This window comes from Emydura macquarii, unplaced genomic scaffold (genome assembly GCF_026122565.2).
Source record: "Emydura macquarii macquarii isolate MOO-44397 ecotype Brisbane River unplaced genomic scaffold, CSIRO-AGI_Emac_v2 contig_1483, whole genome shotgun sequence".
NCBI lineage: Eukaryota > Metazoa > Chordata > Testudines > Chelidae > Emydura > Emydura macquarii.
The window spans coordinates 19,097,631-19,118,062 of NW_027131620.1; the positions used below are offsets into that span (position 1 = coordinate 19,097,631).

The following is a 20,432-nucleotide window of genomic DNA, read 5'->3' on the forward strand; positions in this document are numbered from 1 at the left end:
TTCAATGCAAATAAGATCCAGGCTAGGGTCTGAAAATCAAGCTGGGAATGATCATTCAGAATTGCTGTTCCTGAAAAATAATGATGCTTTTGGGGATGTGGAATTCAAATGAAACCTCAGGCGGTATATCTATACTGAAAAAAACCACCCCCCAGGCAAGTCTCAGAGCCCCAGGCCTACAGACTTGGACTTGTGCTACAGCACTAAAAATAGCAGTCTAGATATTCCTGCTCGGGTTTCAGATCTTGAGTGGGAACATCTGCACGGCTATCTTTAGCGCCATAGCACAAACCCCACATGCTCAAGGCAGTAGCCCCATGCTCAGACTCACTGCTGTGTGGGTGGTTTTGCAAAGTAAACAGACTCATTTGACAGCTCGTTTCCTATTGGCCAAACAGTGATTAGATGGTAAGGAGATTCAGTCACTGCTGACCTGGGTTGAGTCTAAACTCATAATTTGAAGGCCAAAATTTTGTGTCCCAGTGTCAATATATCGAGCCATCCAGTCCCAAAGCCCAGCAGCAATGATTTGGTCATTTTAAAGCTGGTGATGCAATAATTTTGATTCCTTTTTAAAATGCACACCAGAAAAGAAGACCTGAACCTGTAAACACTCCCAGCATGATCTTATTAAAGGCTTTCTGAGCCTGATTCTGACATTTGCTGAATGCCTCCTGCTAGGTGGTGAGGCTGACTTCTCTGGGAATTAAGGATACTCAGCACTTCCCAGGATAAGGCTCAAGTCACAAGAACCAACCTGGGGTCCAATTCTGCCAGCTGCTCTGAATGTAGACCATTGCAGCTGCACCTAGCTCCATTGCAAGACCTTGATTTATCATTTGCGCCTAGCCTTTCCCAGATTAGAGACAAACAGCAGCAATATACAGCATGAGAACCATCCTTCTCCTCTGCCACTGCTGCCTCACCCCTAGTGCCCCACAGGCCTGGTTGGAGTTTCATCTTGTATTGCAGTTACAAAGTTGCCCATCACTCAGTGGCAGTGAGAAAAAAATGTTTTTTCTCTACCAAACCGCGTTTCTATTGACAGGCAGATCCTGTGGATTCCTCCGGAACAGCTATCTTTGAACTGAGGGCTTCTTAGTGAAGTTGGGAGTTTCCTGGGGTTTTATTTATTTATTTATTTGTATTGATTCTGGAATTTTAAAGCAAGGTTGGTGCCTCTGATCTTTTTCTCAGCAGCTGTGAAATATGTTCCCCTCACCGCCCTGCCCCCCCCCCCCCATTTTCTACAGAAACAGTGTGTTGGAGAAATTAAAGGGGAAAAGGACAGCAGCATATGTCACAAAGCCAAAATGAAACTAGGAAAGCTAATTAAAAAATTCATCTCTGCATTTGGAACACCTGAATATCCAGGGTTTGGGGTTACTCTATTGTAATGAGAGGGTTAACGGCAAACTGGTGCTCTGGATCTCATTTGATTAGGAATACCCTTGTGGTATGTCTACTCTTGCAATGGAACTCCTACGGTTGGCCCATGGCATCAGACTTGTGCTTGGGTTGTGAGGCTGCAGTGTAGACATTCAGGCTCAGGATGGAGCCTGGGCTCTGGGACCCCACAAGTCCCCCTCCGAGACTGCAATTTATAGTCCCACAAGTCCATATCCATTGACACAGGCCAACCATTAGAGTTTTACTGCAATGTAGACATACCCTTAAAGTTCAGTAGGTGTCTGAATGTAGCCTCCATCATTTTGGTTCAGGTCCATAAATACATGTTAATTATTACCCTTTTCAGTCTGTGCCTTTTCAAACACTGAACAAAGAAGTGTCTTATGTGAACAGTTACATTCTGATACATCTTCCAGACTTACCGTATGTGAAGCATGAGGCAATGTCCCACCTGGTATAGAGACCCATAACCTCAGCTGGGGTATATCAGTGTAGCTAAGTTCACTTCAGTGGCGCTATAAGGATTTCTGTCATTTGAGGACCTGGCCCAGCATTTTCAATCTCATAGTCCCGTGCAGAAATGTTGAGTTATTGTAAGTGGCATAACCTCCTCCAACTGATGAACCACAGAAGAACACTGCTGTCAGGTTCAGAGTACCACTCCAGAGAAAACAAGGATCAACTTGAATCTTGACCCAAAAGTTGGTTGGAAATTTTCTTGAGGTTTGAAAAAGTTTGTAACCCCACCCTCATTTTTCTTTTTTGGGGGCAGGGGAAGGAGGCATACCACATCCTGTTTCCAGCTGGAATAAGAAGGAAAAATGTCAACGATAGTAAGAAAGGCTGTTCTTATGAAACTGCTTTCCTGCCTGCACATAGGGAAATGCTAGAAATCTGCATGAAAATGTATTCTAGTGAGATTTCCAGACTCAATTTGGCAGACTTAGGAGATCTTGATAAGGTTTGGCTTAGCATCCAAGCATTTGGGTGGTTTTTCACTCAATTGATCATTCTGAGGCGCTCCAGCCAGTTTACTTCACACGCAACCTTTCCAAATCACGTTGGGACCAAAGAGTTATTTATGCGACCTGCTTAATTGAAAGAGCATTCACCGTCAGTGATCAAATAAACTGTTATTGATCTTTGGCATTGTAGGCAACTTGCACGGAGTATTCTGCTATGCATTTTTCATTAAGACACTTCAGAAAAATCAGAATGCAAATGCAGCAAAAAATTGTACAAGATTCTCAGAAGCAAAAATCAAAAGGTTTTGAGCTATCCACGCCAGAAAAAAAAAAAAAAAAAAAAAAAGGAACCGTGTAAAGAAAAGAAAAGAAAACCCAATATTCTGTCCAAAACTGGACTGAGACCTGAACCACACAATGTCCATGTTTGAGCTCTCCCAAAATTCAGGTGGGTCGGGGGATTTGAATCTGGAAGGGTCAATTGGCCTGTATATAAATGGATCAACTGTGAAGTTCAAAGCCAGCTCTGATAGAGGAAGGAGGGTTCAATGGTTGAGGTGCTAAGTAGGTATTTGGAAGACTTGCGTTCAATTCCTTGCTCTGGCATAGACTTTTGATATGATCTTGATTAAGTCATTTAGTTTCTCTCTACCTCAGTTCCCTATCTGTAAAATGGGGATAATAGCACTGCCCTGCCTCATGTGCATGGTGTGAGGGCTAGTCCATTAAAGATAGTGAGATGCTCAGATAGTAAGTAATGGGGACCATATAAGTAGCCAAGATAGAGCCAATGTGTTCCAAAATTGGGGCATTCTCCTTAAGATCTAGATTTGTGCTCCGGTGTCTATTTGTCACAGGGTACAAACACAGGAAGCATCTTTTCAAGTGTAGCTACGATCTGAGGCAGGTGACCAATGGCAATTTGCAATGTAAGGAGAGAGAAAGGAGTATTTATGTAAGACTAATGAGTCCAAAGCATCTGTGCATCTTTGTGCCCCTTCTATCTCAGGGCTACATATATGGGTCCTATCCTGTGTTGAATAGTTTGTATGTTACAATAAATAGGTACATGCTCCTTTTAAGCCGTTATGACCTATTATGGGCTTGATTCTCATAGCCTTACTCATGTTGAATTGTACCTTACCTTCTGATTTCAGTGGGACTACTTCAGGAGTAAGGGACTTCTCAATGTGAGTAAGGTATCCAAATCTGGCCCCTTAATCAGTATGTTTAGCTCATGGACCGTCTATCCCAGCTCATGCCATTATACAGTGGAGCAAACTCAGTCCTGAATTACACCCATGAAACAACATGGTAGCTGTGGAAATAACTGAAGACAGGATTTGACCCACCTGTAAATAGACTTGACTGCTGTAAATTTCTTTTCAAATTTCAAAAATAAATCAATCCCACAGTGGCAAGGAGATTCTAGGCCAATTTCTATCCTCCATTTGTTATGGCTACAAGTTTGGCTGGGTATCCCAGAGGGCACAATCTTGTGTTTATGGTTTATCATATTTCTTTGTTAAATTGAAGTCCTACTTGAACTTCTGGGTCCCTACTGGACCCAAGTTCTTAGACCATGACACTTTTACCCTCTCTACCCCTCTCTTTCTCTCTCTCTGCCTCTTCCCTCCTCCCCTCCCCCCCAAACCCATGGTCACTGTTGTAAATAAGAGCGGAAAATCATCAGGCATTTAACTTCAGCCCATATCCATTTTACTGGTAGAATTACAAACTCATGAAAAATAGGGCTTATAATGGAAACACCAGCCCAACCTTGCCTACAGCAGCCCTGTGCTAATATCACTGAACTTCCTTTGGGGTGAAGCTTTGCCTCAGGAACCTTAATTATCTGATGTGGTCAATTAATCCAAGATAATGATGATTTTATCAGGTATTACTGCTCAAATATTTTATGATAGACAGGCTATTTAAGTGTATTCCTGACCTACCAAAATGCTTACAGATGACTGAATTAAACACTAAATGTGTCTGTATGGGAGACTAAATTTAAAATCCTCTCATGTTCTCTTTGAGGAATTGTTTCTCTTGAACATCCCTGCCACCTGCCCATGGCAGTAGGGATGCATGCATGTAACAGAGCTAAATTTGGTCCCTGCTTTATGATAAAGCAGAGTTCTTGGAAGAATGGTTGAATGTTCTTATTAAACGAGTCTACATGTTGGTCCCAAACATTATCAGCCAGTTTCTCCCTTCAGCACCCTTCAGGTGCAATTTCCACTGAAATCAGTGGGCCAGTCAGTTGTGCCTACTCTGTTCTGGGACTACTTGAGGCCAGCTTGACCCCCATATACAGATTAGGTTAGCCCTGAGGACTGCTCTAATTTGCAGCCCTGTTTCAATAGTCATTATAAGCCACTTCAGGGGCAGAAAACTGCCAAGGTATAAGCATAACCTGATTACAACTGAGCACGCCCCTGCCCTCGGACAATCTCTGTGCATTAGCTGGCAAAAAGAGGCCAGCAGGACAGTGATGAATCTGGCCTAGCAGGAGTCGTGTTCTGGAATCCAAAAGCAGATTTGACGCCTGATGTTTACAATAATGTTCATGTAGTATTTTCAACAACTAACATAAGGACCGAGCCAAAGCCAACTGAAGACAATGGAAAGACTGTCATTGACATCAGTGGGCCCTTAAAAGTCTCTAGCATTTTTTCACGAGTTTGTTTTTCTTTCCTCTCTACCACTGAACGACTAGGGCCCCTATAGACACTATGGTAATACAAATAAAAATAATGCAGTATTGTTGCAAAACTGCCACCAAATTCTCCTGGGTAAAATAGTGGTTACCCACTATTGTACCAGAGAAACAGAAAGGAGAATATGGCCCATTGTAATTGGCTCATGGTGGCATTTCCAGTTTTTGATAGGAGCAAGTTTCATGGGAGAATTATTTTCATTTTGTGAAGTTTCACAACCTAATTTTTCTGGGTGGCATTTTGATTGTTTTCTGCCTTTCTTCAGTCTTGCCAATATTTTTACAAGTTTAAAAATGTGGCATCCACAGATATTACCAAATAAGGTTATAATATAAAGAGACAGAAGAGAACATATGCTTAATTTAGTCTTTTCTTTTTTGCTTTAACAAATTAAATAAGCCTCCCAGAACCACATCCTAGGAATGCAAATTTTGTTTTCCTCTTTTGTTATACTTGGTGAACAACTAAAAATGTGATGGTTTGGTTATGCTTGGGACACTTAATACTCTCTGCAAAACCTCAGAGCCTGTGCAGAGCACATACATATTTCAAAGTTACCACTTAATACAATTATAGTTCATTTAGCCAGCAATTACGGTAATATGAAGAGTGGCAACCCTGCTGAAAAAAATCAGTGATTCATGGGGCTTTTTTAATCCATCCCATGAAATGCCACCTCAGTATACAGACTAAACAGATATGAAAAGTTTAAGAGTGCTGCTACTTTTCAAATATATATTTGATTCAGAATGATATCCATTCATTAACATTAACTTGATCTATTCTTTTATCAGGTCCATTTTCTATTGGATTTTACTAAACATGAATGAATGTTGATAGTCCTATTCCAAGAAGTATCTCAAAATGTGAATGGTCATATGAAGTTAAGTGGAAGCTCTTGAGTTTCCAAACATTGTTAAAAAGGCACACAGGCTTTCAGTGACTTTCCCAAAATTTCACAAGCCTAAATTCAGCAAAGTATTTAAACAGATGCTAAAGTTCATCCCAATTCAGCAAAGTGCACAATCATATGCTTAACAGCAGACAGGTGCTTAAGTCCCAGTATAGCCAACGGGACTTAAGCATGTGCTTCAATTTAGCCATGTATTTACATGCTTTTTGAATAAGGATGGACTGCCAAATCAGGGGTAGTGTGTGTCAGTAGGAAAGCCATGAATATAACCTGCATCTCCTGGTTTTAAGGCCTGTTCCCCAGTCACTTGACCATGTCGTGACAAATATACAGTGTCTATGTCTTAAATAACTGCTGTATTTGCATTTCATTATGTGAACGTACTTTAAAAATGTAACATTTTCATTTGAGAAGAAACACTTTCTGGACCTACGGTATTAATCCCACACATCTCCTAGAAAATGGATAGCTAGTAGTGGGAGATTTCTTTTGAACAACAAAGGAAATCTTTAAAACTCTGTCATTACTGCAGAGAGTTACTTTAGCAAGAAGACTAATTATATTTTTCAGGTTGCCAAAATTTTGCCGCAGAGGAGCCTCTTGGCACTAAATACACTTGATCCAATGAGCATTACTGAATTTCCTCGTTGATCTGTTCATCTCTGTATGGTACCATCTTTTGACTATGTTACATTACAATTCCTTGTTCTCATGAGGAATTATTTCAATCCATCATCAGAGCATGCTCTCGCTATAACGATGAATTTAGTCATATGCAACTCCAAGATGAGAAGCATTGATCATGGACCATTGGAACCCCTGCTGTTAATGGAAAAACCTGTTAAAATAATTTACTTGCTCTGCACCGAACTCAATACCTATATAAGATGTGGCTACAATAGTCTTTATGAGGAAAGCCCTACTGAGATCAAACATCTCTTGCTTGGCAATCTGGGGAAGAAGTAAAAGCAAGTGACATGCAGTCACGGGGCCAGGTAGTCGTGGCTAACAAAGCTGCATGCTAGGGAGTTCTGTTTTCATCCAGTGGTGAGGAAGGAATCCTCATACTCACAAAGAAGCTGTTGAGCCTCCAGATTGTAGTAGCTCCCCACCCTTGTTATGCTAGCATCCTCTGTGGGAGTGTGTGGTGGGTGATCTGGACTCACCAGTCTTTCCCTTCCCATAGCTTGTTCAGACTCTCCTCCACATAGGGAGACCTTGAAGAGCTGTGCTCTGTGGCAAGCACGGGTGAAGATCCTCTGAGTAGGCTCCCCGTATTCCACTTTCCCATCATGCAATGATTCTGCTGCATTCAGGGTCTCCCACAGCCATGGCCAGGAAGCTGGAGGGCGACCCACTGAAGTCATTGGTTACTGACCCATGTCATGTGACAAAGTGAGGGGGGCCAGGAAATAAAGATCAGTTTCTCAATCCCTTCATCCATGCCATAAGCATGTGACGTTAGTTAACTTCTCACAAGTGCAAACCCCATACAACTCCGTATAAATCCTGCCAAACTAATGGCACTTCTTAACAATACAATGAGAGAGTTCCAACAAAATGCAGCTCTAAATGACAAAGTGCCAAATGTGCATTTAGGCTTGGGAATCTTAAAATCCTTATTAGGGTTTGATCAAAGAATTGTGGCTGTATTCCATTGACTCTAACTGTGGTAATAAATAAAGTGGTGATTTATTATGTATACCGCTGCAAAGAAATTTAGCCCTATGCATTTTTTTCTTTTTACTCAACAAGAAAGCCTACTCTGCCGCATCATCCACATTACAGTGATGGGTACCAAATGGACATTGAACAACAGGGAAAATACAGAAATAATTAAAATGGTATCACTCGCTCTGAGGAAAATCTGCAATGCAGAACATTAAGCAATACTGGCATCACCCAAACCTGGGCACAATGCATTCTCTATATTTGTGATAAGTCAGCCAAAACAGGCACTTTAGCTGCTAATAGGCTAGCTGAGTACTAGACATGCCAACCTGTCCTGTTGACCTCTACATATCAATCTGCAAAATCTTCGTTGGTCAGAGACAGAAGTGGTTTCAAACTCAAATTACGGATTTTAAGTTTACAGATGTTCTCTCTCTTTTGTCATGGGGGCATAACTCCAGATTCAGACACCTTCACCTCTATAGGAGTTACCATTCTGGATCTGGACAGTGGTCCGTCTAGTCCAATATCCTGCCTGTGGGGATGTCCACACTGCTGTCACAAGATGTGATTGAAACTTGTGTAGACATACCCAAGCTAGCTATATTTTAACTCAGGTACTGGAATGGTGAAGCCAGAACGTTGGCTAATTACTTACATAGCTAGCCCATACTAAAGCATGCACTGTCTCGGCTTCACTGCTACCAATACGCAAACCAGATAGATTATAGCTGGCTCAGATATGTCTACATGAGCTGCAGTCACACCCCGTGATTATAATGTAGAGATACCCTGTCACAGTGGTCAGTGGCAGATATTTCTGAGGAAAATATAAGAAACCCTGTATTAGTTTGAGATGTTTATGTGATGAGAAACAGTCAAATGAAAAAAGTCCCATTCACTTAAATCACATAATGGCAGACAGCTAAAAAGTGACAATTGTTTTAAGTGCTTATATACAAATGCTAGAAGTCTAAATACTAAGATGAGTGAAGTTGAGTGTCTTATATTAAATGAGGATATTGATATAATAGGCATCACAGAAACTTGGTGGAATGAGGATAATCAAAGGGATCCAGTAATACCAGGGTACAAAATATATCAGAAGGACAGAATAGTTGGTACTGGTGTGGGAGTGGAACTATATTTGAGAGAAAGCATAGAGTCAAATGAAATAAAAATCTTAAATGAGTCAAACTATGAATATTAATTCTATGCTTGAATAATAAGAACATAAGAAGTAGGGATATACTACCGACCACCTGACCAGTGACTGTGAAATGCTCAGGGAGATTAGAGAGGCTATAAAAATAAAATAAACTCAATAATAATGGGGTATTTCAACTTCCCCATATTGACTGGATACATGTCACCTCAGGACAGAACGCAGAGAGAAAGTTTCTTGACACCTTAAATGGCTGCTTCTTGGAGCAGCTAGTCCTGGAAACCACAAGAGGGGAGAAAATTCTTGATTTAGTCTTAAGGGGAGCACAGGATCTGGTTCAAGAGGTGAATATAGCTGAACCATGTAATAGTGACAACAACATAATAAAAATGTAACATCCGTGGAGGGGGAGGGAAGGAACACCAAAGCAGCCCACCATGGTAGCATTTAATTTCAGAAAGGGGAACTACACAAAAATGAGGAAGTGAGTTAAACAGAAATTAAAAGGTACAGTGCCAAAAGTGAAATCCCTGCAAGCTGCATGGAAACTTTTAAAAATATACCATAATAGAGGCTCAATTTAAATATTTACCCCAAATTAAAAAACAGTCTGAGACCCAAAAAGTGCCACACCATGACTAAACAACAAAGTAAAAGAAGCAGTTAGAGGCAAAAAGGTACCCTTTAAAAAGTGGAAGTTAAATCCTATTGAGGAAAATAGAAAGGAGCATAAACTCTGGCAAATTAGGAAGGCCAAAAAAGAATTTGAAAAACAGCTAGCCAAAGATTCAAAATAGAACAGCATTTTTTTTTAAGTAGCTCAGAAGCAGGTAGCCTAATAAATAATCAGTGGGGCCACTGGATGATTGAGATGCTAAAGGAGCACTCTGGAAGATAAGGTTATTGCAGAGAAGCTAAATGAATTCTTTGCATCGGTCTTCACGGCTGAGAATGTGAGGGAGATTCCCAAACTTGAGCCATTCTTTTTAGATGACAAATCTGAGGAACTGTCCCAGATTGAAGTGTCATTAGAGGAGGTACTGGAACAAATTGATAAATTAAACAGTAATGAGTCACCAGGACCAGATGGTATCCACCCAAGAGTTTTGAAGGAACTCAAATGTGAAATTGCAGAACTACTAACTGTGGTATATAACCTATTGCTTAAATCAGCTTCTGTACCAGATGACTGGAGGATAGTTAATGTGACGCCAATTTTAAAAAAAGGCTCCATAGGTTATCCCAGCAATTACAAGCTGGTGAAGCCTAACTTTAGTACCAGGCAAATTGGTTGAAATAGAATTATCAGACACAGATATGAACACGATTTGTTGGAGAAGAGTCAACATGTTTTTGTATTGGGAAATCATGCCTCACCGATCTACTAGAATTCTTTGAGGGGTCAACAAGCACGTAGAGAAGGGTGACCCAGTGGATATAGTGTACTTAAATTTTCAGAAAGCCTTTGACAAGGTCCCTCACCAAAGGTTCTTAAGCAAAGTAAGCGGTCATGGGATAAGACGGAAGGTCCTCTCTTGGATCAGTAACTGGTTAAAAGATAGGGGGAAAAAAAGGATAGGACTAAATGGTCAGTTTTCAGAATGGAGAGAGATAAATGGTGTCCCACAGGGATCTGTACTAGGATCAGTACTATTCAACAAATTCATAAATTATCTGGAAAAAGGGGTGAACAGTAAGGTGGCAAAATTTGCAGATGATACAGAACTACTCAAGATAGTTAACTCCAAAGCACACTGCAAAGAGTTACAAAGGGATCTCACAAAACTGGGTTATGAGACAAACAAATGGCAGATTAAATTCAATGTTGATAAATGCAAAGTAAAGCACATTGGAAAACATAATTCCAACTATACATATAAAATGATGGGGTCTAAATTAGTTGTTACCACTCAAGAAAGATCTTGGAATCATTGTGGTAGTTCTCTGAAAAATATCCACTCAATGTGCAGCGACAGTCAACAGAACATTGGGAATCATTAGGAAAGGGATAGAAAATAAGACAGAAAATATCGTATTGCCTCTTTATAAATCCATGGGATACCCACATCTTGAATACTGCATGGAAATCTGGTCGCCCCATCTCAAAAAAGATATATTGAAATTGGATATGGTACAGAAAAGGGAAATTAAAATGATTAGGGGTATGGAAAAGGTTCCATATGCAGGGAGAATAAGAAGACTAGGACTTTTCAGCTTGGAAAAGAGACGACTAAGGGGGGGATATGATAGAGGTCTATAAAATCATGACTGGTGTGGAGAAAGTAAATAAGGAATTGTTATTTACCCCTTCTCATAACACACAAACTCAGGGTCACCAAATGAAATTAATAGGCAACAGGTTTAAAATGAACAAAAGGAAGTATTTCTTCACACAACGCACAATCAACCTGTGGAAGTTCTTGCCATAGGATGTTGTGAAGGCCAAGACAACTGGATAGAACTGGGGACTGGGTTGCTTTAACAAGGGAAGACTTCAGGTTTGGAATACAGGAGCCATGATAATTTACACAGAAGTTCTTTCCCATAGTGCCTGATTTTAATCTCATCTATTCCAGTTTCCATCAGTGAAGGATACCCCTAGAAAAATTCTCTTTTCATTTACTGCAGTGTGAATCCAGAGTAACACCACCAACATCAGCAGATGATTCTGGATTTACACTGGCATGAACAGAAGTTGACCCACAAATATGTATATAAGTGCAAGGTATTTTGTATCATTAAATCAATAAAGGTAATGTTTCCTTTAAGGAAGGCCTAGATTCAACTACATTATAAAGAATGCAGTATGGGTCACCTTTTTTAAAATAATGCAGTCAGGATGGGTTTTTCCAAAGGCCTCAGTGGTGGCTTAACTCTGCACCCACTGATAAATGCCTAAATGATAAAACTCCCATTGATGTTAATGGATATAGAGTTAGACCAACACTGAGCACTTTGGAAATCCCACCCTCAAGTATTAGGCAAAGTATTATTTGGGTCTGGAGGGATTGTTTTATGAGTACAGATTTTGATACATGAATTTGTTCATTCTTTAAAAAAGTGGATGAATGGGGGGTTGATCATGGTTTGTGTGGGTTCATACGAGGACGTGGACAAGCTACAAGATGAAGTAACTAATGGTCATGAACTAAAGACAAAGACTTACTTGAGCTTAGGTGGACAAGGGGCTTTCTTATTGGCATCATCAATACGTAGACGAGGCTGCCCATGGCGATAAACTGGAAAGAGGAAGACAGAAAATAGCTGGTGATTTCCTATCAGTGCAAAATACATGTCCACAGGCTGTCTGGCCTAGGCAGATATTTGAGGCCTGATCTAAAGCCATTTATGGAAACTGAATCTTTTCCTTTAATTTCAGTGGGCTTTGGATCTGGCCCATTGAGGTCTTCCATTGACTTCAATGGGCTTTGGATCAGGCTCTGGATAGACAGTGAATTGTTTAATCACATTACTTTTGGCATGGGCAGGATATGATCACAGGCTTTCATCCACGCTTGTAGCTATGTGTACAACATACCCATAGTATGCTGGTTCGGGGCAAAAATTCCTTGAACAGAAACATTTCATCCATCGTATTTAATCTGTAGCCACCTTCCAGTAGAATGGGTCCTCATGCCACACACGTTCCAACAGTTGGAAAGGGATCCAGATTGAGATGCAAATGTGAATGGAGCATGATATGGCACTACAGCTTCAGTTTTGAATTTGCCAGCCATTCTGTGAATCTACTGTAAAGGCTGTGATTTATTGCCATGTTATCATGACTGTCTGCCTCATTACAGCCCCTGAATTTTAACAGATAGCTTGTCCTGTAGAGTTAGGTAAGCAATTACTATGGCCTGCAAAGAAGCCTAAAATACTTTGCCAAACACTGCTAATAAACTTGGAAAGAGTCTGAGCACGTCCTTTAGAATACCTTAAAGATATCCCAATAGTTCTTTTTGCTTTATTGTCAAGTTTTCAATGTGAACTGGGCCTTATGAAGAGTCACTTATTACACGGAACTAAACTCTTTACATATTACATATTGTATTACTGTACATGAGCTCACCTAAGCTTTCATCATTATAAGCATCACCACTGTAGTTAGTTGGAGTCTTTCAACTGCCTAACATGGACTTTGGAGCAGGCCCTCACTGTTTTCTGGACCCTTCAATTGCTAGCATGATATGAATGTAAATATTCTCATACTAAAAGACACCAGTGCCCTCTTTTGTCTTGTACCCTGTCTCCAACAGCAATCAAAGCCAAATGTTTCCGAAGTCACAAAATTCCGATAATGCACCTACTTGCACTATGTTTAGGGCTGGCCAGAAAATGTTGGTAAAAATGGTGCTCTGCCAGGGTGAAATTCATCCCTCTGCAGAGTGCTTATGTAAGGCTGTATTAAAGGTTTAAACAGTGGAGAGCACCTTGTTTGGTGTTAAGTTTCATGGCATACACATAGAAGTTAGATAACTTCAAATACTCTTGCAGGAAGGTCGTAAAGTAGCATTACTGTTATTCCTAGTATCCAGAATAGATAACACAGTAACCTGAAAAGAGAAGGACACAAAGCTGTCTGCTCCCTAAAACAGAGAGATCACAACCCACTCCACTTTTCTTTAGGCAAGCTGCTTCTAGGTCCAGCTCACACCCTTCTCTACCAAGCCTTCTAATCTGCAAGCAGGACCCAAGAAAAATCCCTGAAATTTAAAGTGCAAGTTTACAATCTGAACACAACTCTCAATACACCATATGTGGGCCTTTGGCACAGGGGTGAATTTTACACAAATGTCTGTTGAGTGAGGCATTATATATGTTATTTTGGAGCTGACATGCCCTAACTTCACAGTAAGGGGAGGGGAGTGTGTGCGCTTTAGAAGGCAAAAATCACCAGCAAAATGCAGTTACTTACAAGTTTATAGATGTTTAGTGACTTACTTTCCAGAAGTCCAACTCTTTATGCTTCTGCTCCTTTCTCCCACACCTTGCAGGACTCAGCAGGACTCACACATTGTTGATGTGGGAGCTTGGCTGGTATCAGATCCTTCTGCTTGAAACTGAAACAGATTGGGAACCCTGTTCTCAGAGACAGCTGCTCCAAAAGATTTCCTCCCCCCATCCCGTTTTTTAAAAAAGTGTTTCTTATGAGGTAAGCCTCTTAAAAGTTTCTTTTATTTCCAGGTTGAAAAAGACATATTCCATAAAGGAATGGCTTAATGTTACAGTGACATGATCTGTGACTTCCAGGCTCTAAGGTTGTAATTTATTCAGACAATTAGCAGCAGCCCTGTATTCTTGACAAATTCTCTGCTTGTGCTGTAATAGTTGCACATAGGGTGCTTTTAAGAATTGTGCCTTTTGGATTAAAAGACTTTTTTTTCTTATCCCCACTTACTTGACAAGTTCTTCTCACAGTCAATGGAAATTAATACAACGGGCTAGAGAGGTGATACACAATAATCCAGCTAGTCAGGAAAACACTGTATGAAGAGAGCAGGTGTAGTCCCTACAGGGATGTTCAATAGTAGAAATGAATGCATCACTCTTTGCTTTGTGGTGGAGTTATTTCACCCTTCACTTCACATAAACCTCTAGAGTTACTGTAGGTAAATGGTACTCACCACACTATTAATAAGTGAAACTGGTGTTCATGGAAAGGTGGATTGTCTGAACTCTAATATACGTATTTCCTTTGTTGGAACAGCAACCATCTTTCCCTCGTATGTGTGCATAATGAGATCTTGATACTAAATGGGACTTCTAGAAACCACTGCAAAAAGTTATTATTCCTTTCCTCCCAAAATTTAGAGCTAGGCCTGAGCTGCTAAATTCATGTCCAGGCCTAGTTTCAGAACACCCAAAGGCTTGCAGAGGTTGAAGTAAGTAGGAAGGGGGGGTTCAATCCAGGTTTTAGAGTCAGCCCATTATAGAGTTAGGTTTCAACAGCAACATTCCAATCTGGTTTCAGATTCCAAGCTCATACAAAGCTCAGATCTAGAGATTTGTTCTAGGCCCACCTCTCTCAAAAACAATGTCATGCTTGAATTAAATGCCTCAGATGAAGATTTTGTCCCTAGCATGCTAGGGCTCTAATCACTAACTAGTCCTGTAGCAGAGTGCAGCAGTAAGGTTGTCCCATGAAGCAGCATGACAAAATTTGGAGGAATTTAACAAATATAATGCCAAGAGTTCCTTCTCCTACACACCCTTCCCATAACACCAACCAGACCAATTTCCTCAAAGAGGCCCTTCCTCCTTTAGCTGGAAGCCAGGGAGTTTTATAGAGTGCTTCCCTACCCAGAACCCTTTGCAGGGAAGGGATGGCCCACTTCTGGCCCTATAAGTGATTGACAACCCATCCAGCCAATCGGCTCTCTTCCCCCCCCCCCCCCACTCCTGGCTTTATAAGTTCTTCACCCCCCCCCCCTCCCTCCCCCTCCCCCTCCTACGCCTATGATTAAGCAGCTGGTCCTCGTCTCAAGTGTGTCCCAGGACTGTGCTCTCTCTCTCTCTCTGTAATTGCAGAATGAGAACAAAGCAGATCGAGTCACCTGTTTATGTTACTGATGAACTCAAACAATTTTTGTGAAAGAAAGGGGACAAATACTAAACTGACAAGTAGGGCTGGTTGCTGGGCACAGGCACAGGGAATCAGAATCAGAATTCTTCCCCCTTCAGGCTGAGAGAGGCTTTGTGGAGGCTACTGTAGTTCAGTGGTTGGTGTATAGTGTATGGCCCTTGGCATCTGAGACTGGAACCAGGAAATCTGGGAGGATCCTGAGCCCATAAAACTGGACAGCTGGTAGTGTGCATGGAGCACCTTCTAGATTTTATTGAACAGCTACCTCAAAAAATGACAATCCTGGGAAAACCTGGACAGGGGGGGCTGAGGGATCTGCATCGCTTTACCCCTGCCTTGTTCATGACTTGCCCCCTTCTTGGCTTGCTCAAATCTTTACCCATAATACCTCAACGGTTCTGCTGCCTGGCAGCCCTGGAGGCAGGGCCAGGAACCAGCATTATTGATTTACATGACCAGTGAACAAGTGAACTGTTTGCAAGGCTGAAATTTGGAGATACAAACTCTTGGGTGAACAGCAAGCAAATAATATGGTGATATAATTCAAGATCAGCTCACTAACAGTTTATGAGCAGATAAAAGGGTGACTGACATTCATCATAGAACGTATTCTGAATCAATTATTCAGGAGGATGTTGGAGCTCAGATGCTTCAGTAATGTGCACCTAAGGAGTACCTGAGACTGAGGGATACACTGAGGATGCCACCAAACTGGCAATCTTGATCTGATGTTGCTCTTCCTTTAACTAAGGGCTTTTCCATTGACTTTAATAAGAGAAGGACTCGCCCCCATGTTGACTGAAAAGTAATCCACTTAATTAGGCAAAGGAAGTGTCTGTGCAGTTGAACCAATTTACACAAATCCATGTTAATTAAAAAACAAGTAAATTTTCCATGCACCAAACCTAGATGTCTATGGAAATATAGCAAAGCCCTGTTTACTCCTCTCTCTCTCTTTCTCTTTCTCTTTAAGCTCTCTGGTTAAAGAACAAACCCTCCTGTAAGAATGGATTTTTTACAGTGTACCTATAGGAAAAAATACAATAGAAAAGTGACCTTATCAACAGATCTGTTAAATGAAGACATTTTAGGTACTGAACCAAAACACATGTCACAGATAAAATATCTGCACCAAGTTACATAAATACCTCAAAAGTAAGGGATCTGTTAAAAGAAAAGCACTTTGGTGCAACAAGATTTGTTAGGTTTCCACTGCATGAATATGTCATTGCAAAGTCTATTGTCCCTGGGCCAGCTCCTCAGCTGGTGTAAATTGATGTAGCTGACTTCAATAGAGCTAGGCTGATTTATACCAGCTGGGGATGTGACTCCCATGTGTGTAACACTCAGATGTTAATGGGAGTTACATGAGGGGAAAACAGGCCATTTTCGCTGTACACAATTAGATCATCAGGCCACACAAATATGGGATTTGACAAAATTTGCAATTCATCTGAGATCATATCTCTGTGGTTTCCTTTTTCTCAGATAACCAATCTGGTTTCTGTAATTTTTCTCTTCTTTAGAGCATCCCTGTTTTGGGGTTTGTTTCCTAAACAGATACAGACTGTATATATTGTGTAAGATTTTCTTTCTTTTTGCCTGGAATTCAGACCTGTTTTGCTCAGAAAGCTTTCTCTCAGTAACAGAATCAGTATCTGCAACGGCAGCTGCACTTTGTATTTGGAAATGGAGTCTGGAAATCAAGCTTTGCGGGAGCATTTCTTAATCAACTGGATTTTGTTTGGAAGCAGCAGAGAGAGAGGGAGCAAAAAAAAAAAAACCCAGAAGAGAAAAAATGGAAGTTGCCCATTCACTGGTGATTTAATAAGGCCCAGATTGCTCTCTCTCACAGGAAAACCGCAGGAGGAGGCCAATGGGAAAGAAAAACACCTTTAAGTTCTACTCACATTATTTCCTCCTTGTTGTGTCTTTCCCATCAGACGGCATGGCTCTCAGAAAAGCAGCTGTAGGCAGGCAGTGTCATTCATGCAGAGGTTCTGCACCTCTCTCATGCTTCCTGACTTCCTGCTGTTTTCCTCTTGTTTTTCCTATCCTATGCTCCTCCTGGAGCTTCCCTTGTTCCAAAGCATGGGGAGGCCTGCTCAAGAATTACTGAGCCCTCAGAGTGATTAAACCCTTGTGTCACTATGCCCAAGAGGAAGGACATAGTTAACTTCAGTGTCCTGACCACCTCTCTTTGGGTAGTTAAGCACTGTCCAACCTAATTTTCCTTCTACCTACACCATTTTGTACTATTGCTGTGTGCGGTTTAATACTTGCTGTGATCCATCCCAGAAGTAGCTGCATTTTCCTGGTCCCTTAAGTTATCCTTATCTCCTGTGTGTGTGAACTTCCAGGACCAAAAGGAACTATATAAAGAGTACATTCCTTATTATTACAATTACTTGGTATGAAACTACTGTATATCAAGGAGTACGTTTAGCCATATTTAGGTGAGTAATCCTTAATAAGGTTTCACTTTACAGTCACACAGAGCTGTTTATGGCACAGCATACCGTATAAATAAAAGGATCCTCCAGGATCTATTTATCAGTAAGCAGCGAAAGAAGCGCTTACTCAAAGAATACATTAGGTATATTTGATTAAAACTGAGAACATTCTGTGGCCTACACGTAACCTCAGATTGGAACAAAGTCAATGGAATCATTGAAGAGGATCAATTTTTTTTCTGCCCAATATGAACGCATAGGTACTATTAACATTAATGGGAGTTACAAGTATTCATCAAAGGAAGAAATGACCCAGAAAGGCAGTTAGCTCTATCCCACAGCACAAGTCAACCTCCTTTCTATATATAAAATGGTGGGGCTAGGAAGGAATGTTCATCAGCCAATCCACTGATCTGACTGGCCGCACGTCCCTAAGTATTTTATAATATGCAGTTATAAATAAATATGTTTTTAATAATCAACTGGTATTTAAATAACATACAATAACTGTCTTATTAAATCCAGCTCTTTAGAATGAATAAGCAGTTAAATGTTAAAGACGTGAGTATCAAATGGCCATAAGAATCCAGTCTATTTTCTTTTTTATATGCAAGCCATAAATATCACTATGGAATTGGTCGGTTAGCCAAAAGCCCAGTGGCATCCAGCAGAAGACCCTGTTTTCTGATGTCCCCTTTAAGCACTCATATATTTTAATGCTAAGATGTCTTTTTAAACAATAACCACCGGTTGTTTTCCTTGGCCTCTACTAACATTTGAAAAGGGATGGCCTACAGCTCCAGATTTGAAGAGAGTAATCTGTCCTCAAACCATAACCCAAAACACAAGGAGCAACTAATAGCAGGTTTGAGATTATGGTCTCAGTCATCTGGAGCTACAGTGTTTCCAGAAGTTAAACTGACGCATTGCCCGAAGGGAAAAAAAAAAATCAAGAATTAAAAAGCTGCACCCACTCCCTTCCAAAAAATTGCCTTTATTTTATATATACGCACGCGCATGCACACATACACACCTCACCCATGCACACACAGAAACCACTTTCTCTTGATTTTACTTTTCTTTTAAGGAGAACAATTGTGTGTTGATTGGCCTTGAGTGCTGGTCCTCCACCAAGTGGTGAATACAGCTGAACCTCTATGAATAGCAACCATAATGTTATTAAAATTTAAAATCCTTGGAAGGAAGAAAATCAAAGAAACCCACCACTATAGCATTTAGTTTCAAAAAAGGGAATTACTCAAAAATGAGAAACCTAGTTAAATGAAAATTAAAAGGAACAGTCACAAGAGTGAAATGCCTACAAGCTGCATGGAAACATTTTTAAATACCATAATAGAGGCTCAGACTAAATGCATACCCCAAACAATAATTTAAAAAAACCAGTAAGAGGACCAAAAATATGTCACCATGGCTAAGCAACAGAGTAAAAGAGATGGTTAGAGACAAAAATACATCCTTTAAAACTTGGAAGTCAAATCCTACTAACATAAACTCTGGAAAGTCAAATGTAAATGTATAATTAGGCGGGCCAAAAAAGAATTTGAAGAACAACTAGCAAAAGGCACAAAAGCTAACAGCAAATTTTTTAAATACATCAGAAGCAGGAAGCTTGCCAAACAATCAGTGGAGCCACTGTACAACTGAGGTGCTAAAGTAGCACGTAAGGAAGACAAGGGCATTGCAGAGAAACTAAATTAATTCTTTGCATTGGTCTTCACTACAAAGGATGTGAAAGAGATTCCCACACCTGAGCTATTCATTTTAGGTGAAAGATGAGAGGAACTATCCCAGACAGAAGTGTCAATGGAGGAGGTTTTAGAACAAATTAATGAATGCAAAATAAAAAGTCACCAATACCAGATGGTATTCACTCAGGAGTTCTGAAGGAACTCAGATATGAAATTGCAGATCTGCTAACTGTGGTATGTGACCTATTGCTTAAATCAGCCTCTGTTCAGATCACTGAAAGGTAGCTAATGCAACACTGATTTTCAAAAAGACTCCAGAGGTGATCCTGGCAAGTACAGGCTGGTAAGCCTAACTTCAGTACCAGGTGAACTATTTGAAAATATAGTAAAGAAAATAATTATTAGACACAGATTAATATAATATGTTGGGGAAGAGTCAGCACAGCTTTTGTAAGAGAATCATGCTTCACCACTCTATTAGAATTCCTTGAGAGGATCAGCAAATGTCAACAAGTGTGATCCAGTGGATGTAGTGTACTTGAACTTTCAGAAAGCCTTTGACAGGGTTCCTCAACAAAGGCTCTTAATCAGAGTAAGCAGTTGTGGGAAAAGAGGGAAGGTCCTCTCAAGGGTCATGAACTGGATAAAAGACGGGAAACAAATGGTGGGAATAAATAGTCAGTTTTCACAGCAGAGAGAGATAAATACCAGCGCCCCCAAGGATCTGCACTGGGACAAGTGCTATGCAACATATATATAAATGATCTGGAAAAAGGCACAAACAGTGAGGTGGCAAAGTTTGCCGATGATACTCAAGATAATTAAGTCCAAAGCTGA

The 20,432-nt window shown here is 40.5% G+C and overlaps 1 long non-coding RNA gene across 1 annotated transcript; it reads right to left on the reverse strand.

Moving 5' to 3' along the window:
- Positions 1-1,902: 1,902 nt before the first annotated feature.
- On the reverse strand, positions 1,903-13,892 carry LOC137157386 (uncharacterized). The gene is made up of 3 exons (XR_010921102.1): positions 13,792-13,892; positions 12,014-12,086; positions 1,903-2,213 (listed from the first exon to the last, which is right to left on the reverse strand). It is a non-coding gene; the product is annotated as an uncharacterized lncRNA (long non-coding RNA).
- Positions 13,893-20,432: the final 6,540 nt, after the last annotated feature.